Below are 25,521 nucleotides of genomic sequence, written 5' to 3'. Positions count from 1 at the left end.
AAACAAATAATACATGGTATATTTCCAGCATTGTCCAAGTCACCGTTTAGCAACGGTAGAGAATATAAAGAAGATGCAGCTGGGGTCTGTTGCAATACTTCAAAAGATGTTCTGTAATTGCATGCCATGATAGAGTAACATGTACAACTAGCAAACAACCCAAGACACACAGACGTGATCTCTCTAATATGTGAATCCTAGCCTCCGATTATTAGACTATTGTGTATGACCTGGTGTGTCTGTAAAGGCCAAGAAATTAGAAAGGTGCCATTGGAGAGGAGAAGGGAAAGAGGCCTTAAGGGAGAGGGGAGTGGGTAGCAGAATATATATATATATATATATATATATATATATATATATATATATATATATATATATATATATATATATATATATATATATGAGCTATGGAAGTAGAGTGTGGGCATGCTGATGATGGAGAGAGGAGTTACCTAACATTTGTAGATCCATTAAAATATTTTCTTCAAGTTTGAATGGAGGCATTGCATATGGACAGATGATTCCCCCAAAAAGATGTAGATTATTAAACAAAAGTTCTAGAACCATGGGTGGGAAACTTCCCCATAAGGCAAGCACATCCTTCAGGTTCGTCAGAGGCTCTGATGCATTTTTAAGGCCATTGCCACTGTGAAGTGTAAACAAGGATTCTTTGGAAAGATGGTTGGATGGTGTTTCTGCTGGAGGAAACACGTGCAGGAACATTTAGCTGAAGCAGACACAGGTGAGAGGATGTTCTGCTAAAGCTGGCATGCAAAAGGACATGTGATGAAGGATTCTTTGCTAACCACACGAATGTGGTGGTCTACCTTACACTGTGTAGTTGGACTGCATTTGTCGAGATTCCACAGAGAGAAACACACCAAGAAGCTATAGCTTCTTGCCGCTTCTAAGGACTCAGGTTGATGTGCAGAGTGATGTCAGCTGAGACACACATGCTGAGGCAAGACGTGTGCCAAAGCCAGACACAGGGATGACACACGTTTGGAAGGTACAAATTGGACTTGAAGGACAATAGGCGCCAGGGTTACAGAACAGAGAAATCAAGCTTCAATTACCCTTGAAGCCTTCTCCCTGCGGGGTAGCTTTCATAGTGCCAGAATATGCTAGCTATGAGAGATACTGTGGCAGAAAAGTCATTGACATTCCTAATCAGCTGGAGACCCTCCGAGCTCTTCCACTAACAACCTATTTAGTGAGGTACACTACTGATGTAACAGCAGCATGCTACTATGAGATAACCAACCGATTTCTGGATTTGAGTCCTATTCCACATTTAGAAACTCATGCCTGTCACTGTGAATATAAAACCAATCAAAAGCTCGCATCTCTCTAGAGGTCCTAGATTGTCAGGAGGAATCTACTACTATTGTTTTGCTGAGTGGACAAAGTGTCAGAACAGCCTTCTAAATATTTATATTTATACCCATAGATAAATGCTACTCTCAGTCATTCTCAGAAAAACCACTTCTCAGTGAACAGTGGTTAATTTAGCAGATTAATGCAGATCAAAGGGCTAAGAATCAGGGAATGTGGTGTCATCAGCCCTATCCACATCTCCATAGCCACATCACCTCCAGCTCACCCAGAAACCAGCACTCATCAAGGCCAGTCCTTCACACTTGTCAATCCCCAATCCAAAACTCTGTATGTAGAGCAGATCTCTGCCCTTCTTTCCATTTCTGCCATCTAGACCAAGGGTGAGTCTCTGTGACATTTTGTGTGGATTTAACAAGATTCTCGAATTGGGCTCTTTCTGTTTCAAGTCTCTTTTCTCTACACACAATGCTCTCTGTACTGCTTCCTCAGTGATGGCTAAAAACCTGTAACAAAAGATCCACCAAAGCTCCCTTTAGTTTTTGTCCCCAACCCTGTTCCTTTCAGGTGCCTCAGACAGCCTCACGCTTTCTGGACTCAGGTAGGGTACAGTGAGGGTCCTGCATGACCATTTCCTTCAAATCACTGAGGGTTGGAATATCCTGTGTTGCTTGTCTGCCTTCTGAATGCCACCTAGGCAGGGGTTCGCATCTGCGCCCTTCCTTACAAAATTGACAACTTCTCAGTCACAGAACCAGTTTGGTCATGTTTCTGTCCATAGAGTCCAACACGATGCATGGTGCAGTGTAACAATTTAATAGTGCTGAACAGATAATCAACTGCATAAAGAAATAACAACGTTTCAGTTCCTGGAGTCAAAGCTACACAAACATGGCAGAAACTATAAAGCAAAATTAGGTCATCAAACACTAACAGAAATGCTTAAAAGTATTTATAGATGCAGTTGAGATGTCAGGAATTGTAGATTTTAGTTTTGAAAATGATTATGTTTTTATTTATTTTTTAATGGTGTGGGTTTGAATACCCAGTTACCCCACAAAGTCTCAAGTGAGTTTCGGGTCCCCTGGAGCTCTGCCTACCACAGAACTGAACTCTCCTACTCTGCAAGAGCAATAAGCATTGTTAACTGAGTCACCCCTCCAGCCCCTGGATTTCATTTGAAATTACAGCCCAACTAAGAGATGCTGAATAGTACCATCTGAAAAGCTGCAACTGGCACATGTGCCTATTGGTTTTTTTTTTTTTTTTTTTTTTTTGGTCATTTCAGACTTAAAGGGTTTCCAGAGTATAGGTATGTGACTTTGCATCGTGTGTGTGTGTGTGTGTGTGTGTGTGTGTGTGTGTGTGTGTGTGTTAATAATTAACAGTGTTCAAAGCACATGGCCTTGGGGAAGAGGTAAAGACGCCTCTATGACTCTGCGATGCAGACATATGCTCTCTACAAAGAAATATAAAATGGGAAGGCTATGCATTTCTTAGTCAGGCCAGCTTTCCTACACCATAAGATTTACTATAGAGAATGAACTGGAAGCGTTGCTGAAGAAGTGAAACATCAGTACAGCAGATGTTCAATATACTTTGGGCTCCAGATGTCAACAAACAGCCCTGTTACAGTCGGACCCCATCAGTCACCCATTCCGGAGTCAAAAGTCTCCGCCATGATCAAGTCACAATGTGCAGGATGCCCTGGCCTCTCTCATAATGCCAAAATTAAAGTGATAAGTAGGTATTTATCAAATTTCCCAGTCTCCCAAATATCTTACTGAAAAGTTATCATCCCTGAGTTGATTTAAATCCTTTCTAAGGAACAAAATTTACTACACACTCCTGACCTGAATCTCGGGAATTGGCTGGACTTGAGTCAGGACTGTTTCCCAAACCGAAAACTGGAAAGAGCCAACTCTACTTAAAGGATTTCACCAAGGACAATACTAACTGTGTGAATCTATAGCCATTTTCGAGAAATCACCAGTTTGATACAAATAAATGTCAGACTCCTCAGTGTAGATGACTAGAAGCCAATACAACTATAAAAATAGGAAAAAATGCAGAAACTATAACTTTGTCACACATCTTTATTACCTTTAAAAATAACTAATGAAAAACATTCACAAAAAAAAAAAACTCAAAAAAAGAGGAAAAAGAGAAGCCATAAAAGGAAAAGCCCAGAAGATCCTTTTAAGTGTAAGACACATAAATTTTTTCTTTCTCTCTTTTTAAAAAACAACTCTCCTCTGTGAAAAAAAAAAAAAAGGTTTTATGTGATCAGTCTGAAAAATAGTAATGAAAACTGAGGGAAACAGATAGTAAAAACCAGTCCAGGGAGAGACCAAATAGAGGTTTCACAGTTTTACACTGCTCTTAGAAATATTAAATGTATGATAAAGTCAAGTTATCATTCTCAACATCAAGATTGTCCAAATCTGACCCAATTCAAAGCTACTTGCCAAATATGCTAGGGCAATTATTAGTATACCTTACTTCACAGTTAAGATGAACAGCTTCCGCTATGTGTCTAAAACTAAGGGATTATCACCAGGTTTCTTTGTCCATGTCTGAACATGACTAATCTATGGACTTATACTTTTGGATTAAAGCTCCTAGGTCGCCTTTAGGTGAACGGGGTAAAATCTGGGTGCATGTTAACTGTTTCTGAGAACACCTGTTTAGAGGTAGAGCAAGCTGTCCATGGAATAAAGCGTCAGTGTGGATACAAAAGTAACTTCTCTTTCTCCTAAAAGATTCAAAATCTTCTTGAGATTTGGTATACACACACACACACACACACACACACACACACACACCAAATACATATACATATATGCATAGTATAGCTATGTCTAGCTCTATTACTGAATCTAGATATATACCTAACTATGAGAAGGAAAAAACATAGAAAATTACCATCCCTAAATCTTGAAACTCAAGACATCTTATCTATCTAAACATCTATCCAGCTATCTATCTACTGATCCACCTATCTGTGATCTAAAGATTTGCACTATCCAAGGACCACATTAGGTTATTATTCAGGAAGCTAAGCAATAGTAGAAACGTTGATTGAATCGAAGTAATATACTCTCTTGATTTGCAATCAAACTGTTTTCTTCCTGAAGGCCCCAGACCACAGTGTCTTGTCTCATACCTCAAGACAAGAACACCAATGACAAGGGGGAACAAAAGCCAAGGCCTCGCCTGAGGACTGTGCACTCTGTGAAATCATGAAAGCTCTCATTTTCTATAAATGTCCTGAAGATATTTTGTTTTGTTAGTTCTCCAAGCTCCTCTTTTCTGATTGCTAATTTGATCTCTGGAGATCAGTCAAATAAACACAAGCACAGTAAGAATACTTGAAGAAGCAGGTTCTGAAGTGTTGCTGTGCTAAGGAAGTGGGCCTTACTTCCAGATATGACGGTTCTTTTGCTAATTTCATGTATGTCAGGACAAAATGTCCTCTTAAACAATATACCTCTCCAGCTAAGAAATAGATGAGTGAAAAATACTAAGGTTTTGGGTAAAATAATTGTTGGTATCAGTTATCGTTTGTTTTCATAGAAAGTTAAAAACATGATCCCTACAGACACAGGTTGGTCAAATATGTTTATATTTTAATATGGATTCAAACCAATTTAACTATGCTTATATTTACAGGGTTTTTCAATTACAGGAAGTTAAATAATCTTTCTAATGAAGGCAGCCATCCAAACATAATTGCTAAACAAATTCACTTAAATTTTTTTTTAAATTGAAATTGTTTTCTTTTTATATACTATATTCTGATTACAATTTTACGCCCTCAATTCCTTTCAGATCCACTCTACTTCCCAACCAACTCATATCCACAGCCTTTCTTTCTTCCCCTCATTAGCCTACGAATAGGCAACTAAAAATAGCAACAGACCTCCCTGTCAATGAGCAAGGCACAGCTTTGTTGGTGGTGGTGTTCTTATATCAGTCAGGGACAAAGCAGGTGGCAGTCCTTTCTTTATCCTAGCTTGATGCATGGCTGGGCCAAAGCTGTCTTATGCCTAGGACTCATAAAAATCAAATCAAATACAGGCAGCACAGCACAGGAGAAGGAAGACAGACAGACCTATGGACCTCCATGCTACCCACCGACCTTCCTGGAGACTCAAGGGTAGAGAGGAGCAGCCTGTTGTGAGTGGCCGGCCTTGTTACCTGGGGCACCAGTGAGGTGCCAGCCTGAGCTACCATTGAAAGCCATGTCAGAATCACTTGCTGTATAGCAGCAGGGGTTGGTATCAATGTCCCCAGCTCTTAATACCTCTTGAGAAGATGGGGATATTCCTGGTCAGGGCAGCAACCATAGAACAAGTGGATGTCCAGGGCCTGTGCATAACTGACTCCGCCCCTCACTGGGTGCAGTACTCGGGACAGGTGGCCCCATCCCCCCATCCCGTACTGGTGGCAGCAGGCAGCACAGAGGTGATACTCCCTATGCCTTCCTGCAGTCAGGAAAGCTACTCACAGAGTCATGAGCACGGGAGACCTATTCCTACCCCTCAACAGCTATAGCACTCTCACCTTGCCTGGACAGCACAGCAGAGTTGTCCCCAACAGAGAAGATCACTCATCAGGAGTGAGGTAGCATGGGTGCAGGGGTGATGATGCCTTGCCCCACTTTTCCCTCATCAACTGCATCAACCAGGAGATCTGAGGATGCAGGGGAGCCAGTCCTGAGAGCAGGCATGTAGGAGAGCTGCATGGGAGCGAACTGGCCCTGCCAAAAGTCTGCCATGAGGTGGTGTGGGTGCAGGGTGATGCCCTACCCCCTTGCCACCTAGAGTAGTGAGGAAGGTTGGCCCTGGGGTTACAAGAGCAGGGTAGCTAGCTCTGTCTCCTCACTGGCTGTAGGCCTTCAGAGAGCTGGCCCTGAACCTTGCCTGGGTAGCACAGTAGAGCTGGCACTGGTGGTAATGGCAGGAGTGAGTCAGACCCAAGGGTGCAGGGCAGGAGAGCTGGCCGGGCCACCCACAAGCTGCAGCACTTGGGAGAGCAGACCCCTCACCTTGACTGGGCAGCACAGAGGAGGTGGCTCTGGAGGCATGGGTGTAGGTGAGTAAGCCCTAATGACATGGAACAGTAGAGATGACCCTGCCTCCTGCCAATGGTACCATTGGGTGGCCTAGCAGTGTTAGAGAGCTCACCCTGTTGGTGTGGATAAGGGAGAGCAGTGGGCTAACCAGGTCAGCAACCACCCAGGTACAGACCCAGGGTTCTGCATTGGCCCACCCCAAAATTTATATCATTTGCAAAGATTGAGCTACAGGAAAGGGCCAGTCCTGCTGTTCCAAAGCTGCAGGGTCCCCACAACACAGGGCAACAACAGGATGACTGGGAGAAGTCCTGATGAGGATCTGATATTGATGATGTCACAGAAGCTGGAGATCTCAAACTAGACCAATGACTCATTGCAGTGAACATTTGTCAGTGAAGATGTGTGGACAGAGGGCTACACTGTAGGACACACTATAACATACTACAGCTTCCATGATGAGATGTTTTCTATGCTTTCAGGTTTGTTGTTATTGTTGTTTGTTGTTGTTGTTATTGGTGGTGGTGGTGGCGGTGGTCATGTGCACGTGTGCGTGCGTGTGTGTGTGTGTGTGTGTGTGTGTGTGTGTGTGTATGTGTGGCAGGGGGGTACATGTGTGTGCTTTATTTTGGGAGAGAGGTTGCAAGGGCAAAGGGCAGATGTGAGGGGATGGGAGATGTGGGACAGGGGTGTGTGATGTGAACCTCACAATAACAATGGAATAAGATAATAACCAACAAACACAAATAAAACAAAACAAACAATAGAAAAAAAGCACTCACATAAAAAGCATGAAAACATACATAGACACTGAGAGACACACATCTGGACACAGAGAGAGCCCATGAAACAAAAATCAGAAATCGTGACATATCAGAATGTTTGTAAGGTTGCGGGGAGGGGAGAGCCCAAGCAAAGCATTGTGGGATGCCTCCCCCAAAACCCCAAAACTTCTAAAATTGCCAATCATCCTCTTTGTGTTGGCCGCCTACTGCTAGACATGGAGTCTGATCTTAAGAAACTTATGCAAATATTATTTCAGAGGATTCCACGTTTTGAGAAGGCCCATATATCTTAAAATGGAGGCATAGTAGTTGCCCAGTATTCCCAAAGCCCTGGGTTCAAGCCCCAGCAATATATAAACTATGCATAGTGCAACTTGTCTCTAATTCCATAACTCAGGAGGTGGAGGCACAATGGTAAGAAGTTCGAAGTTTTCTTCAGCTTAGTAGTGACTTTAAGGTCAGGTTAAGGCTACATGGGACCTTGTCTCAAAAGTATTAAAAATAAAACCACTTTTTTAAAAAAAACAAGTCTATTACCAAGCACACAGTTCCTATCACATGCCCTTTTAAAAACTGCCATCAAAACATCAAGACAAAGGTATATAATATATTGGAAACTAACGTGGATGAAATATTTCATCTTTTAGCACTCTTACAGTTTTGATGATGCTGGTTACTATAATATAGGCAGAGTCTATAAAAATAGAAAGGGAGACAACCAAGTCCACAAAAAGAGAAAAAAAGTTTTAGCACGTAAAGCAAGATGTCCAAAAGAAGTTCTAAAGATAATTAGAGTAATATGTTCATCATTTATTTATTCAACAAATATAGGTGACATAGTATGTAAAAGATATTGGTAATTATAGATTCAGGATTTATGCTCAGTTTTATGGAAATATGCAAATGTAGACCAGCTTTCAGGAGTTCTCTAAAACAACTTACAGATTTTTAGAACTGATTGTCCCTAAAACTTCCTGTGAAGTTCTCATTAACATCTTCTCAGATCCAAACCAGAAACTGTAACCCAATGGACCATGCTCCAACTAAGAGTGAATTGAGTCTGTTGCTAAATGATACTTCTTATAATGATGTTCTTATAATTCTGTGTAAGAGTCAAAGATAAAAGAACCTACAGATTCCCCTTGGAAGAATATAGCATTTCATTTACACATTCAGATTATGTATGTTGAACCCTTTCGACATTGAGGGTATATTGAAGCCTACAGATGGAAAACTAAATAGAAAAATACAATGTGTTACAAAGTGATGGATTAGTAGTGAAGTTCACATGAAAATAAATGTAAAAGGCAGAATGAGCTAAGGGATCATATTAAGAAACATAGTAGGAAAGCTTGCACAGCAAGGTGTTAAAAACTATAGTTACTAAACAAACAAACAAAAGATCTGTCTGCATGGTACCAAGGTGCAGCAGTGGTGCACACATTATAGGAGCAACCAACCACAGTATTATATTAGTAGGTTCAAGTCCCAGTCCCTGAGATGAAACCCATGCTGGACACTGTGTGAAGAACTGCAGACCAGATAAGACATGGACCCATGGGGAAAGCCAAATACTACTGCACTGCTAAAGGGACACAGAACTAAAATGACTCCAAACAACATTCTGCTAGACAGAGATCAATGCCTTACTCAGCTGTCATGGAAAAGCTTCCTCCTGCTGGAGGTGGAAACTAATACAGAGACCCAACAGTGGACAACGTGCAGAGAGTGAGAGACCTTGGGATACTCGGACAGCAATGGGCTCAGGGAACTAAAGAAGTGGAGACAGAAAGATTTTGTGAGAGCTAGTGAAGGGTAAGACACCATGGAAATAAATAGTGCCTTCCCAACAAAACAAGACCGATGAACTCACAGAGACTGTGGTAGACTGCTCACAAGGCCTGCACATGTCTAAGACCCCCAGACCACATGTCTAAGGTCCCAGAACTGAGAGAGGAAGTAAACACAGGTCCACATCCCTAACCCAGAAGCTGTCTCCAACTGATAACCATTTGCAAAAGAAAAATTAAATTTCTCATAAGCAGTATCACTGGGTATACAAAACATTCTTAAGTGCAGACCCATGTCCCATGCCCAGCACCAGATGCCCAGCACAGAACCAGGGTATTTTTGGAGATTTTTTTCTCATAGTGCTTTCTTTGAGCATATTTTTAAACTTAGGTGTTTTTTGCCTATTTACTATGGTTTCTGATTTTGTGAATTTTGGAGGATTCGTCTCTCTCTCTCTCTCTCTCTCTCTCTCTCTCTGTGTGTGTGTGTGTGTGCGTGTGTGTGTGTGTGTGTGTGTGCTCCTTGTACTTTTTCTTTCTGTTTGTCTGTTTTGTTCTAGTGTGCTGTTTGTTTGTTTATTGTCCTATTTGATTTCTGGGAGAGAAAAGTTGTGGAGTTAGATGGAGAGGGAGCTGGAAGGAGCTGGGAGGAGCTGGGAGGAGCTGGGAGGAAACCAGGATTAGCATATACTGTATGACAAAAACTAATTTCAATAAAACAATAATGACAGTAATAAAAATGAAGATAATAAAAAGAAAATGTAGCACTGAGACAAGAAACAGACTAATATAACAATATTTTAAATTCTACAACTAAATCTACACAGGTAGAATCTTATGACCTTTAGCGGGTATGCCTTGAAGAGGAGTTAGGAAAGAAAAGTCCAGGAAATAGTCCTCAGACAACTGGATATACAAAGAAAAAAATTAGACTAGCCACTGTATTACATCATACAAAAAAATCAAGTCAGAGTAGGTCATATAATTATACATCAAAAGCAAAACCATAAAGTCTCCTAGAAAAACGATAGAAAAGTATCAGCAGGAACTTAATCAGGAAACAGAGCAAAGGTAATACAAAAGAAAGCTGAGAATCACACATCTGAATTACCAGCACTTGTGGGAGCGAGACAGTAGGGTGGTGAGTAAAAGGGGGCAGCCTGGGCTACATAGGAAGTTCCAGGCAAGCAGGGGCTACACAGCAAGACCTTGTCTCAAGAATTAGCTGTATTTAATTATATTACATTAAAAATGTCAACAAAAGCATAAAGTTAAAAAAGTGAAAACAAAAAAACAGAAGGAAAGTTTTTGTAATAATAAATGTAAACAAGAGTATTATTTAGATAATAAACCCTTGAAAATCAATAAGAATAAATCAGGGGTATTTAGGAAGACAATTAAATAGTCCTTTCACAGAAGTGAATATGAAAAGATTTTTTTAAAATTAGCTATTATAAATATACCATTTGTGCTATATATTTGTGTTACACCCCAATGGATAAGATGAAAATGCATAGACACATAAGCAAAGTATACACAACTGTACAGAAATGGACACAAAGTCACACACAGTACGTACAGACATGCATATAAATATACATATGTAAATAGCATATAAATATGTACATATACATACATAGCACATATACACATATGTAAGCATACACATGCATGCAATGCACATAAACATATATACACAGTGCACATATACATGTACACACATATATAAACATGTATATGCATATTCATATGTATACAACCACACAGATAAATATACACAGGATATATGTGCACACATATATACACACATATGTAGGACATGCACATATGAGTACACATAGATAGCATATGTGTATACATATCTATATACACATATATATGCATATATACATAGACAAAACTTACATATATTTGCAGTAAGTATACACTGCACATATATATAGCACAATGAAAAACATGCATGCATTCATATATATGTACATATGTCTCTGTTCTCCAAGCAGTTCTCTCTTTTTAAACTAAAAAGGTCTCTGGATAGATAGCTCCTCTCATGCAGAACACAGGCCCAGGCTTTTATTTTACCCATCAATCCAGTCATTTACTCCTGGTTTCTTTTTAATTATCTTAAGAATCAGCATCCTATGTCCCCAGCCCTTTGATTATTAAAGACAGCAAGCATACACTTTTCCTTAACATTGCAAAAGAATTCAGAGATCTGTCTTTGTTAAGCACAAATGATAAATTAGTTAAGTGGGACCTTGCCCTGAAATCACCATTTCTACCAAACCTGGGCCTAACCTTGCTCTGTCCTAGGCTGACCTTAAACTCAGGAATCTGCCTGCCTTTCTACATTTCTGACAAGCTGGCTAATAATGTAGCTGTCTTTGTTCCTTTAGAGTCATGAAGTCCCTCATAATTCATATTGCATCCTAATATTTTGCATAATTGAGAAATTATACATATACTCATACACATACATGTACATTGAACTCATGTATTTAGAGCTCTTTCACATAGCCTTCAGGGCTGTCCTGAAGGTTCCAGCATTTACCATTATGCTGAATATAACCACACCCTCAATTTCTGGACTGGTACTGCTTCTAATTCTCATGGAGTCATTAATGTCTACAGGGAGGACATTATTTTGAGGAGTGTGGAAATCGGTACATTATTATACAAACAAGCCTAATGCCCACAGAAACCATCAACACCTGTGGCAGCTCACACACACGCCATGTCACTCTGTCCCCACCAGGGCCATGACAGGTACTACTTCATCACTAAGCTAGATAGAACACCAGAAGTGGCAGTGGGTAAAATAGGGGTACAAATAGAATTTCCAAATGCCTGGTACTTCGTATAGATGCCCAAGGGATGTACTGTAGCCTTATCAATCTCAGTGTGTCACAGATCAAGAGTGGGCGTGGGGGTGGGGGTGGGGGTGGGGGTGGGGGGAGAAGTCCCTGCATCCCATCACTTCTCAATCTTCAAAATACTTGTCGTGGACGTGACCCTTAGAAGAGAAAATAAGTGAGAGGCTATAGATTTAGGGTTTCCTTCTGGTCAAGGCATCTAAAGGCTCACTGAATCTTTATAATTCAGCTGACTAAAATTCAGTTTTATTGGTTCAATAATTTGAGTAATCATTGTGAGTGGTATTCACTAGGAAATATCCCTTAAAGTATTTTCTGATTTGGTATGCTTTTCTTTTTAGTGATGAGTTATTTTAGTCTGTGTCTTTACTTTCTGGATATGTAGAGATTTTCCCAGACATGTGTGTCTTTATATTGAAATTGTAATTCTGATTATTCCTTTCTTCCTTCGCTCCTTCCCTTCCCTCCTCTCTCCCTGTCTGTCTTGTCTTTTCATTTCCTTTCTCTTCTCTTTTCTTCCTCCCTCCCTCCCTCTCTCCCTCTCTCCCTCCCTCTCTCACTCCCTCTCCCTCTCCCTCTCTCTCTCTCTCTCTCTCTCTCTCTCTCTCTCTCTCTCTCTCTCTCTCTCTTTCTCTCTTTCTCTCCATCACAAAGGAATAGTTCTTCTGTGGTCTCTATTGAATATAGTCCATTCCTTTTCATTACAGTATAGTATTACAATGCAAATTAATTTATTCCACATCTAAAATTCTAGTATGGAAGTCTTACAAGTGGTACATTCCTGAACATTCTCAGACATGTCTTTCAGTGCATAATTATTTACACCTTTTTCTGTTGGACATGCTCTTAAAAAAGGATTGTTAGGCTGGGCAGTGGTGGTACACGCCTTTTCTCCCAGCACTTGGGAGGCAGAGGCAGGCAGATTTTTGAGTTTGAGGCCAACTCTACAGAGTTCCAGGACAGCCAGGGCTACATGGAGAAACCCTGTCTAAAAAAAAAAAAAATTGTTATCATCATATATTCTTATGTTAAAAATCCTGCTAAATCATTTTCAAGGACTCCAGTTCCTCTGCATATTTAGTGATATGAGGTAATGTGTGTGTGTGTGTGTGTGTGTGTGTGTGTGTGTGTGTGTGTGTGTGCGCGAGTGTGTGCATGCACATACACAGACACACATGCACGATCCTAGGAAGTGCTTCTACAGGGCCTCACCTAGTCTGCACATGGGAACAGGCACCACCATTAACTTAAATCCTGCTTTGCACAAGCCCCTCCAGCATCAACCCTGAAAACGTGGCCTATCCTGTCTGAATGTAGAAGCCAGTAGTCTCAGGGGCAGTACATGCAACAAAGTCTCCCTATTCCATCATTAAGTGTAAGTCTGCCTATATCTGACATACTTTGTGGCCTGCATATAACTGCAGAAATGGCAGGCAGGTCTCTAAGCTAATAATTTCTTAGGAACATCTCAGATGCCTAGAATTTCTGTTGGCTTCTTAGAGCATCTAAACTTTATAGGGCAAGGTTCCCTCTACCTGACACCAGTACTGTCTGGTTCATAATGCTGATGTTGAGTAGATTCCTTTATCTTTAAAACAACTCAAAAATAATCCACTTGTCCTAGAAATGGACACAGCATAAAAATTTATAATTGTCATATGTGGGAAATTAACAGGTCCTCCGCAGAGGACTAATATCCTTAGGAATGATGTCAGAGAACTAATATCCTTAGAAATGATGTCAGAGGCATTAAATGCAACAGTTTTTGCTTCTAAATAAAATTTGGCTAATTTGATTACTATTTGTTTTGTTTTGTGCCAAATTTCAATCAATTTTTATGGCGGGATTAAGCTTGTAAGTAGTGTGTTGTTTTTAGTTTTAAATAATGGAGGCACTTTCCCAAACTTTACTATGGCAAACTAATGGGAGGTTAATGTACATTACGGATCTAAGTCTATCCTCAGATGTGTTATCCACAATGCATGCACACTAGGGTCTGGGTCAGAATAAGTAGGTATGTGTATTGTAGACTCTCATTAATTCATAACAGCTTAGATTGTGATTTTTATTTGGCATCCTGCTGTGGAACCCAGTCGAGAATGCTGAATTACTCAGCTAAACATTTTCAAATCCGTGACTCTCCATCTGGTTATTCAATCAGAATAAAATCCCTGCAAAGAAAAATTCTCTTCCCCAAATGCACCCCATTTTCTTGGCTAAAAGTCATTCTGGAGAAATGTGAAAAGTTCTCTTTGTTGTCTAAGGAGTTTATTTGCCAGGGAGGGAAAAACCCAACACTATAACTATCAGCAGCACTTGAGGTAGCTGGAGAAGGAATTCCCTCTTTCTGCATAATAGCAAGCTTGTTGGAAATACCTGCACACAGACATGTGCATTTATTCTTATACTCTGGAGCATTGTTTTAAAGTTTCAAGTCACCATGGACCAATTGCGGATGATTCCTGGATATAATAGACAAATATATTATCTTTTTGAAATAGAAAATGCAACACACTGCTTTTTATACTCATATAGTATAAGGTCTCCATAAGAAATGAATTAAAAAATAAACTCTAAATAAGAAAGCATATACGATTAGCAAAGAGTCAGGTGGTCTCACTTCACAGGACTCCTGGGAACAGCAAAATAGTAAATATTTTGAATGAATAGAGTAGCATCATACTCACAAGTCCAAGGGATTTTTGGTCTTAATTTTTAAAAAAGGATCTCAGAAGCAAGGATTCCATGTCAAGGAGATATTAATAGAGCTTTTTACAGAAATCTGTGAATAAGATTAGCACTATTTAAATATGTTTTGTTTTGTTTTTTCTTTAGATTACAGCCTATCCATGACTTGGAGTGAATTTAAAAAAGTAAACATCATAATAATTTTGTTAAAATTTTCTTAAAATGTGTCTGTTTTTAATCAGAGGATACTATGTTTTAAAATAAAGTATGGGTGTCTGTGATAATAGGAAAGTGACAGGGTAATCTGGTGTATAAGGAGTAGGTGGAGCTATAATGGTGGATAAAATAAATACAATTTAGATAGTCCAAAATGTTGGGTAACTTAGAATGTTTCTCAAATTCCTGAAGTTTTCCTGCCATTGTTTAATATGCACCAGGATGTTTAAGGGAAAATGGTGGAGGGCACACTGACTGATGAGAACACAGTTGTGGCAAGAGGCTGGTATATAAGCCACGTGGAGAGGCCAGCCTAAGAAAGAACGGACCAAGCTTCGTGCCAGGCAGGCACTGGGCTTGTGAACTGGCTTCTTTGGGTAGCTCTCATTTCATCTAGCTAGATGGTGGGAGGAACCCCAAGAAAGAACTGCCTCGTTGAGCTCATCTGTCAACTTCCAAATCAGGAAACAGTAAGAAACTGGTTTTATGATCCAGCTCAAAGGGAGGTCCCAAGGCCTGACACTATTACTAAGGCTATGGAGCGCTCACAAAAAGGGACCTAGCATGATTACCCTCCAAAAGACCCAACAAGCAGCTGAAAGAGTCAGATGCAGATATTTGTACCCAACCAATGGACAGAAGCTGCTGGCCCTTGTGGTTGAATTAAGGAAAGGCTGGAAGAAGCTGAGGAAGAGGGCGACCCTGTAGGAGGACCAGCAGTCTCAATCTGAACCACCGAAATCTCTCAGACACTGGACCACCAAACAGGCAGCATAGGCCCCCAACACACATACAACAGAGGACTGCTGGGTCTGTGTTCAGTCACGGAAGAGGCACCTAACCCTCAAGAGACTGAGGCCCCAGGGAGTGTGGTGACTTGGTGGGGTGGGGGTGGGTGTGGGGACATCCTCATGGAGACAGAGGGGTGGGAAGGAGATATGGGATGTGAAACAGTTGGAGGATAAAATCTGGAATGTAAATAAATCAATTAATTAATTTAAAAAAATCTGGTTTTGTGTCTTGAGGAACACTGAAGTCAACATTTGTTATCTTTCAGAATAGACGTATTAATATATTGCTGATGCTTTTAAAACAAGTAAAATTTTAGAATAATACACAGTAGAAACTTAACTAATGCCTAACCACTGCACGAGTTGTTGAAATCAATAAACGTGAGAGTATTATTAAACTCTCAGTTTTCACTCACCTAGTCAACGGCCACGTTCTCAGGTTGCCCTCTGAGTGTTGCTGGATTTCAGGGCCTTTCCGTGTCCACAGCCTTATACAAAACTTAACTGGAGGGCCACCAGCCATTGCTTTATCGCGTCTACCTCTAGCTCCCCAAGACTACTGCTCCATCATCTGTAACTCAACCCTGCCTCTGTTCTTCACACGACAACCAATCTTTTTACCAAAATTTCAAGCTTCTCACATGCCTATATGAAATTTTTTAACAATTCCCAATAACTATTATAATGAAGTTCAGATTCCTCAGTCTCGTCCTGAGGGCTGCAGTTGCTTGATGTCCTTCAACCTCTCCTACCTCGTCATCTACCATATGCCTCCCATATGTCCATCTCTTTTCTACAAATAAACTCCGAGGCGTCCTGCAGAGGCAGCTACCTCCACACTGCTTGCCCGCGCAGTTTTTATTTACCTCATAACAGGCACTCCCCAACTTCTTCATTTAACTAACATTCTTTAAAATTCACTTTAAAGGCACGGCTTCCAGGAAGGTCTTCCACGTCTGCGTAATGTGGGACTTCTTTTCAGGGCTACCGTGAGTTTGGGGTTTTCTTTCCCCAGAGCTCAGTGCACTTGAAAGCCAGGACCACACAAAACACATTACTCTGAAACCCCCAGTAAATATATTTTAAAGGTGTAAATGAATTGCTGGAAGGCAAGTATTTGTATTTATGTAAAACACGAATCTAACTTCCTACAGTAAGTGGGAGGTTACTTCTCCTGGTAATGTTCTATATTTCAAATCAGAGGTGAACAAGAATCTTGTCTGAGGTGCTCGCTCTGGTTGGATCCTTGGGAAGGAGTATGACAGCTTCTTGGTAGTGGAGGAGTTAGGAGCTGTGCTCACAGAAGCCTTTGCCAATGTGCAGAGATGAGAGGGAAATCCACATGGTTCGAGTGTGTAAGCACACAAACATGGGCATTTCTTTAGAGAGCAAACACAGCCTGAGCATGATGGGAAGACATGGAAGGACACTGTGAGGAAGACGCTACGTTGCATGCAGGGGCCGCAGGGACAGCAGGTACCCATGAACAGATTGTAAACAGAAGAGAGACACTGTGGTGAAAGGTCAGAATGCTTAAAGCATGGAGACGTGATTATAGGAGCGACAGTAGGTAGAAATGAAGAGCCCGGTGTAGTGGTGCAAGCAAATTCAAGATACAGAATATGGAGCAATAGGCTTTCGTAACTGACTGATAAACAGGAAGGCCACCTACCTAGGACACCTCAGGTTTTGCTCTATATTTTTATGAAGGTGATGATTCCAGATTAGAGTTTAACAAATTCTTAGAGATTTCTGGAAATGTCATAATGTATTTGAAAGGCATTATAACAGGGAACATGCTTTAAAAGGATGTCCTTTGTTATTAAATAGAATCATTTGGATTATGCCATGGATTTAATATGCAACCACAGAGAGTCTTTTAAACCTTCTGCACCTTAGTCTTGCAAATTCTTTTGTATAAATAAATGGAAAAAAAAAAGATACGCCTCACGGTAATTTAATAAAGTGATTCAAAAGTAAATTTGTCTGCACGGTAATTTCTGTTTCCTAAAAGCAAGATGAAATACAATCTCAATTTCCTCCTCTACTTAAAAAAATATATATTTTTAAAAGGAGGAGGCTTAAATGATTTCAAATGGCCCTTTCAGCTCCAAAACCAATGGCTCCATAAGTCAGGGCAGTTGGCGGGAGCCACATTCTCCCATAGTTGATCTGCAACAAGAAACTCGGGATTTATGGAGGAGGTGGACTGTCTTACTTAAGCACTTCCTGCTGGGGAAGGCAGTCCTTCCGTTTTATTCATCTTAATCGTGTTCTGTTCTTTGTCACATTATTTTCCAAAGTGGTGCTTTCATTTTCTCAACAAATACTTATCGAGTACCTACTATGTGCCAGGGATTACATTAGATAAAGCTGAAACAAAATTAAGTGAGACAGCTCCCTTTTGTTACTTTCTATATCTGTAATCCATATATAAGCCCAAACACACCATCTTATAAAGCAATATTTATCATGTACATGATCCTGCTTTAGGAATCATGCCAGGCTCTCCCATTAAACTTGATGGACCTGAGAATAGTAAACCTATACACTGTATAATCTATTTATAGTGTATAGCAAGGCAACAAGGTCCCCTGAGAGAGAGAGGCAAGAAAACTTGTTGTGAGTGTGCCTGCAGCACAGACCATTTGCAAATTCCCTACTTTGTGACTTTGCTTTCTTTAACTATAAAATAGAGGTACTCTGTCAACTTCTAAGTTTCCTTACATGTTAGTATGAGAACTAAATAAGTAAAAGCATACTAATTACTTTTCATCCTTAAAAACGCACTAAGTAAATATTGGGTATTGTTTGGTAGCGCCATATAGAATCACAGTAAAGTCTAAAGCCTACTGGAATTATTCTAATGGAAAGTAAAGTCCCAAGATGAAAGAAGGTAAGATAGATAAACAATGCCACGCCCTGGTGAGATATACTTAGAGCCGCTGGCAGTCCAACTGTCCTACTGAGAGATGCGATGTGGAAGATGTCAGCTTTCTGCCTGTAAGCCTGTATTAAGTGCAAGGCAAAAGGCAGCTTGACCCCTCCCTGGCTTGGCCAGTCTTGGCTTTATAACTGTCTGTCTGTAGGTCTGTCTGTCAGTATGTTGCTCTGTCAATTATCATCTGCTTATTTATTGAGATAGGTTATCACTATGTAGCCCATGTTAGTCTCCTCAACGTCATCCTCCTGTCTCAGCTTACAGAGTACCAGTGCATCTGAATCCATACTTATCTTTACAATGACTCTAGATCTGTCTACCTGGGCACAATGTGTGTACGGAAAAGAGCCTCAGCTCCTCTGAACCTCAAGCGAGCTGCTATGTGGCTGCTGCAAACAGAGCCCGCATTCCTCAAGAGCAGCGCGTGCTCTTTCTTAACCACTGAAATCCAGATCCTCGTGTTTGGCCCCACAGCACTTAACCAGACTGAGCCATCTCCCAGCACCTTGAACTAGATGGTTTATAATATTCAAATCATGTTTTTATAATCCATAGTGTGTTAAGCCCAAATTGTTTGGAGTTGGGTGGGGCCTGGCAGGAGGGGGCAGATCCCCGGGGGCATGTCCCTGGGAGCCCTGGCTTGGCCAGGCCCCTTACTCCTGCTACTGTGCCCTGCCTGCTGGCCACCAAGAGGGGAGGAGCCTCCTACAGGATGGCCTGCCTTGCCTCAGGACCGGATGCAAGGCAGACAAGGTTTGTGGATTGAAATTTCTGAAACCATAAGCCAAATAAATGTTTTCTTTAAGTTTACTTGGAAAACAAATACAATTTACAGTCCTGGAAATCTTTCAGGGCTTTGGTAAAGACCACTCTGAGTTGGAAGCATGGCAGATGCCTTTTACTGGGGTTTAGGATCCTGGAACATCGCATGATTCTTTAAAGGTGAATGAATCTCTTTGCCAAGGTTAATCTCTGTCACTGAGGGTCTGAATCACAGGCGAAGATACAGGTTCTACCAAGTTACACAACTTTCGAAGCCATAGAGTCCAAGGTTTTAAGTTACTTTGAATCCAATTCCCCCTTACACCTAAACTGCATCTTTTACCTTGGGAGATCAAAAAAAAAATTAAGAGAATGGCATCTCCTGGGAATTAACCCTTCCCTTTTATTAAAGCTATAACTCACTAGCTACCAGCTGGTGACTGAAATTAATATCCCAGCTCCTCTGCCGTTCCCACTTAACTTCCAATTCCTCAGAACTTACCGAGTGAAAAGGTGACAAAGTGCTGTTCTTCGTTTATAAAATACTGTTGCTAAAATCCCCAGTGTTGATCTTGAATTAGTTTTAACATATATGCAGATATGAACAGTACGGCCGTAAAAGTTTTTTTATGTCTGGGGTCAGTCATTATTCCCAAATTTTCTTCAAGGTTCATTAACATTTATTAAGCACTTACTGTGTTTTCTAGGTACTGTCTGTCAGGAGGGAAAGAAAGGAAGGGAAGAGAGACCAGGCCATAGCTAACACACTGTTTGCACCCCTTGGTGCCTTGTCCTCCTCACAAGGGCCTTAACTAGATAGCGGAAAGTCTCCGTCATGCTTGCCGCTTAGCAGACCCTGAACGGAGACAATCACAGTGCAGAAACGGCCTGTCTCTCTCCTGCTAGCCGGAATTTCATAGTTCACCATGGCTACTTGTAAAACCCTGGCCTGCTGCAGATCTTCCAGAGCCCACGTGGTATCTAAACTGCTGTCACACCTAAGCCTCATGACGGTCTCCGAGAATCTCCTACAGCATAATTTTGAGTGGCAGCTGAATTTCCTTTTTACTCACTCTTTTCATGTCAGTGTATCCAGCCATACGAGCACGGTGTGGACAGGCTCTCAACTGACCCAAGGCCTGACTAGAGGAGTCATCCTGTGCCTCTACCACCAGCCTAATGATATGACATCTGTCTTAAAACAGTTCTCTTAGCTACACCATGCTCAGTCTGACTCTGAATGCTGTGACTATCTATCTACCTGACAACTCAAAATTTAGGGTAATGTTTTTTAGAGGCTAAGAGCTTCAGATAGATACCAACCAAAGTATGTCTTCATTGTGACTATTTTAGTGAAATAAATTCCAATTGCCTCATGGGTACCATTGTTTTTAACACTCAGTCTCTTAGTTTATCAAGGTTTACTTCACTGCAGCCTTCTTTAATATATTAGACTACGTCATATTTGAAACATCGCTTAGAGTAAGTTTAGCCAAAGTCCCTGGAGGCCAGCCAGGTGTGTAGCTTTGTGATGGTGGCTGCTCTACCTACCTAATCTGCTCATGCTCACGAATCTCAGCCATAGCTATCATTGTTAATTGCGAGGGTTTATAAAATTTAAAAAAAGCTTTATTTTCAAGGACAAATGTGTACATATTCTCTATTAAAAGAGGGCCCCATGTGTAGTTATAATAAAGAATAAAATTCAGATGGTTTGAATGTCCAAAAATAAATGGTTTGCTTCTAAGTGTGAATGACTGTTGCAGACTAACTTAAACTATGTTTTCATTCAGCTCCTTGTACCAGAGTTTTTCTTTTTTCTTTTCTTTATTCACACTACCACTATTAAAAACCTAGGACCAATAATCACAGAAGCTGAGTGAGCCCCCTCAGGGGAAATCAATCCCAGTCAAGCTGAAGAAACTCACGACTGAATTTCTTCCAAACTGAATCACAAACAGTCCACACCCGTCATGATCCCTCTTCAAATAATGTCTTCATTTACCTGTGTGGTACTTCCTGGAGGTAAGGAAGGGGCTTGACTGGATGAGCTATTATCTCATTAGGGTTGGGGAGGAACCCGAACCGACTGGAATGCTTTTCACAGCCTGTTTCCCAGCCCCCTGCACATCCTCTGCCCATCTCCTGTGTCCTGGCCAGCATGGGGACTATTTGCCTTGTCTCAGTTTCTGTGTTGACCAAGACAGACTGATAAGGCGTTTTAAATGACCACTCACACTCTGAATTAGCTTTCAAAGCCACTAGCATCTTTTCCATGTTTGGCAACTGAGGTGTCCTGGAAATGTTGACTGTGTAAATCAAGAACTGAATCACAAACCAGAACCTCTATGAACAAATGAAACTCTCCCAAAGGCGCCCTGGGAACTGCTTCCTTAGGATTTGATCCCTAGTTGTGCTCAGGGCACTTGTGACTGGTGAAGTAAATTCTCTCCTCGTGGTTCTTCAGTCAGAGGGAGATCAGGAACAGCCACATGGGTACGCACAGCAGGTTTGGTTTTGTTTTTTCAATTAATTTTGTTTTCCCGCTTGCCCCTTTTAGCGTACCAAGAAGGGAAAAAGATCACGCGACTTATGAATTTAATATCCTAGAAGACTTTTGAATTTTTCACCGAGAAGCATCAGAGTGAATGCCCGCATAGCACAAGATCAAAGGCTCCCTTTCGGCCTGCCACCTGCATTCACGCTATGGCGGGGGCGGGTGGGGGGCTCATTTCCAGCACCGTGGCTGCAGATATATGGCCAAACCAGAGCTCTCTTGCTGGTATACCGAGGAGAGATGCTATAACATTTTAGCTATGGAAACAGAGAAAAATCAAGGATTGGGGGCTGGGTGGGGGAGTGTTTGCTAAATAGTTGCTTCCCTTTGGGGCCTTGCTGAGCTTTTTTGGCTAGTTGATTGAAAGCCTGCCCCTTGACAAAACCCTCCACTTGTACTGTAGCAGCTGCCCTGAGTAAGTCAGAAGGATGCTAAGGCTATAGGTTTCCTCACTGTCTCCCGCTCCAGGAGCTAAGGAAGAAGGTGCTGGTCTTGCTGAGGGACATGTTTCTGGCTGGAACAGACTCCTTGGGAAAGCACAGAGGTTCTCTTGCTGCCACCTGTTAACGGTGTGGGCAATCACTTGTGTGAACCTCTTTTCAAACCTTGTGTCTTGATGATGCTCACAGGGAACTATGTACAATGGTTAAAAACAGTAAAGTGAGTCACGAATCTTGGACTCGGAAGGAAATTAAAAGATCGAGTCTGAATAGAAACTCAGAGCAGAGATGGATAGAGGGGTGTGGATGGAACGGTGTGTCTGCCAGGGGAAAAAGCAAAGAACACACTAAAGGCCAGAAAAGCAAGCCCAGCAGAGCACACAGAGCATCTGAACTGAGGGCAAGACGTCGCACAAAGGGACAAAGCACAAGGCCCAGGGGAAAAGGGTCTCTTGTTTGTTTGTTTGTTTGTTTGTTTGTTTACATTTCTACTGTTCTTTGAATGGTTTGAAATAGGTTAACCAGCTTGGTCCCTCTCTCAATCGGCCTGTTCTTTCAAACGTGGCCTTGGGAGAGGACTGCTATTATTTTCTTATGAGCACTCAATATGTTCAGCATATTGATCCTCCAGGCACGCAGGAAACTGCTACAACATGGCTGGAGCCTTGTGCCTCTTTAACCAGTGTTTGGGCTTACTTTGTCAAACGTGCCCTGGTGACAGACACCTAGAACTGAACCCCTTCATGCCTTCCTTGTCCCTGAAGAAGACTTCCCACAGCGACAGAAGCTTTCAGTTTAAGCAGATCCTTTTTAGGCAGCACGGCAGCCCCACTGGGAACGGAGCTGCCTGTGCCCCAGGCGTTACCAGGATCCCACAGGAATGTCCTGATGTAGGACTCTAACTTGGCAGACTTTCCTTGCTGAGGGTGACAGAGCTCCGCATACGGGAAGGTCTACCTTGACTGTGTGCAGTGTTTGAGCCTTTGGAGCCCTGGGTAATACAAGCAGAGGAGGAGGCTGGGGTTTCTGCAGTGACCCCCCCCCCCCTTTAGACGTCTGCTTCCCACTCAGCTCAGCCTACACACGGGCAAACAGGCTTGCTCCTGCCCTGCTTATTGGTTTTGTGTTTCCCATACATAGTAACAAACAATCCGTTGGGTCAGCGCACAGACGCTCCGATTTGATCACAGAGATCACATCTGGTGATTTTACTCATTTAATCACCAAACAGAATCAACTGCAAAGAATTTTTGTTCATCTCATAAACTTCCAAACAAAATCTGACAAAAACCAGTCAATTGAAGTTGTGTGTATTTCAGTACATATGATGAATAAAACATCCATTTACACACACACACATACACACACACACACGCACACAGAGAGAGAGAGGGAGAGAGAGAGAGAGAAAATGACTTTGGACATCTATTTTTCCCGTTGTGATCTGGAATGAGATCCTTTGTGCTTGTTCTGGTCAAATAGTCTCATATGGAATTCTGAAAGGATTCTGAAAGGTTTTGAATAGACGGAAACTCTGTGAAGTGTTTTAGATACATTAATACAGTGCATTATTTGCTTTAGGGATGTTTGTAATCAATAAGAAACCCTCAAACATAGCCCTGGCTTAAGAGGAGGAATTTCATGTAACGGCTTTGCTTTAAAGTGAGGGTTTTCTGAAAAATTCTGTCCAATTTGTAACAATTTTAGTGCACCTAAATTTGTGGTCAGACTCATTCATAGGAAAACACAAGAAAGCCATGTTTGCCTATTTTTAAGAAGTAGGGAGATGGCAGTTCATTTTTAACTAATCAGAAACCTTGGAACTGGAGGCATGAACTGTAAACAGAGCAGCTCCGCTGGGCAGGTTTCCGTTAGTGAGGGCTCTGACACGGCGTGGTGAGCATGTTCCCCAGCACAGCTCCTTCAGACAGAATTCAGCCAATGGCTCTGTCGGGTCAACATGATTCATGATCCTCTTTCTTGTAGCCAATCACCTGGTTGTCCACCTAAATCTCCCTGCCATGACACCTCCAGGTTACCTTGCTCTGTCTCCCGGAACCCAGTGTCCTAGTGTTGTTGTCTGCAACATACCCCTTGTTGTAACATATCCAAAAAAAAAAAAAAAACAAACTTTTTTTTAAATACTCAAAAGACTAATGGCATGTTTGGGGAGCATTGTTTGATGTATATATATTAAGCATAGCCTCCAACTTTCAGTCATGAAAAGAAAATGGAATGGGTTTGGGGGGAAGGTGCATGAAATCCTTAAAATAGATAAACTCCATTAAAAGGTGGACTGAATGACCAGAAGCTACGCAGAGCATTGGCGTGGTTCCTAAGAATGTGGTTCCTAAGACACAGGGACGTCTAGTTTATAATTTTTCCAAATGTCTTTTTCATATCTGGGTCTCTCCCATACCACTTTCTACTGAGACCTTGCTATTCACTGAACAGTGTAACCAAAGTCACCTTTATAAAATCATCATATCTACGTGCAAATGTATTTTCTGACATAGTCTATACACGTAGTTTTAAAATATGCACTCCAAAGTGCCTATTGTGACGGCTACATAAATATACTTGCATTAAGGTCAAATTTGAAAACTGTTATCAGCCACAGCTTTGAATTAATACATTAAGTCATAATTTCCCACGTGTCCAAACTACTTTAGGGTTAAAAAAAATGAGTAAATCATGTTTGAAGCAACTGACTTCATCTCATGGTTTACTTCTGAATTAAAACAAAACAAAAAACAAAACCTAAGTCACAAGGTCTCAGTGACATTTTCTTTGAGATTTAAAAAAAATTACTAACTTGGAGTATAGGTTAAGATGTTTTCCTTAAAACCAAGGTAGAGTTATAAACCAACACCTTTAAAAATAGGGGGCCAGTGGTGAAGACAACATTTTGATTTTAAAGACAAAGAATGTCACGTTATGGATGCTGAAATCCAACAGAAAGTCAGGGTGTTCCCTGCACTTTCAAACTGCCCTACAGAGTTAACAGCCTGGCTATTTTTCTTTTAAGAAAATAAGTTGCAAGTTGATTACACAATATCTTACCATGCAACATATCAAAAACAATGAATTTAATCACTCTGTGGTCTGGGTTGAATTCAACACTGCAATCTCTTTATTGAACACAACAACAAAGAGTTTCAAACTTACAGATGAGCATCTTTGAAGTTGGATAGAGGAGCCCTGACCATATCGTGATCGTCTGATACTGGGATACGACAAAGTACAGAGGACAGTGCTCCAGCGAG

At 41.2% G+C, this 25,521-nt stretch overlaps 1 protein-coding gene and 1 non-coding gene across 2 annotated transcripts in view; one reads left to right on the top strand and one right to left on the bottom strand.

The window, feature by feature from the left end:
• Slc25a21 (solute carrier family 25 member 21) overlaps positions 1-25,521 on the bottom strand; it is a 462,526-nt gene that overhangs the window by 232,427 nt on the left and 204,578 nt on the right. The window lies entirely within an intron of this gene.
• LOC127688212 (small nucleolar RNA SNORA48) lies at positions 5,257-5,397 on the top strand. The gene has a single exon (XR_007978623.1). It is a non-coding gene; the product is annotated as a small nucleolar RNA SNORA48 (small nucleolar RNA).

The sequence above is a fragment of the Apodemus sylvaticus genome, chromosome 6, assembly GCF_947179515.1.
Source record: "Apodemus sylvaticus chromosome 6, mApoSyl1.1, whole genome shotgun sequence".
In the NCBI taxonomy this organism is placed as follows: Eukaryota; Metazoa; Chordata; class Mammalia; order Rodentia; family Muridae; genus Apodemus; species Apodemus sylvaticus.
This window is presented reverse-complemented; position numbering and strand designations above follow the sequence as displayed.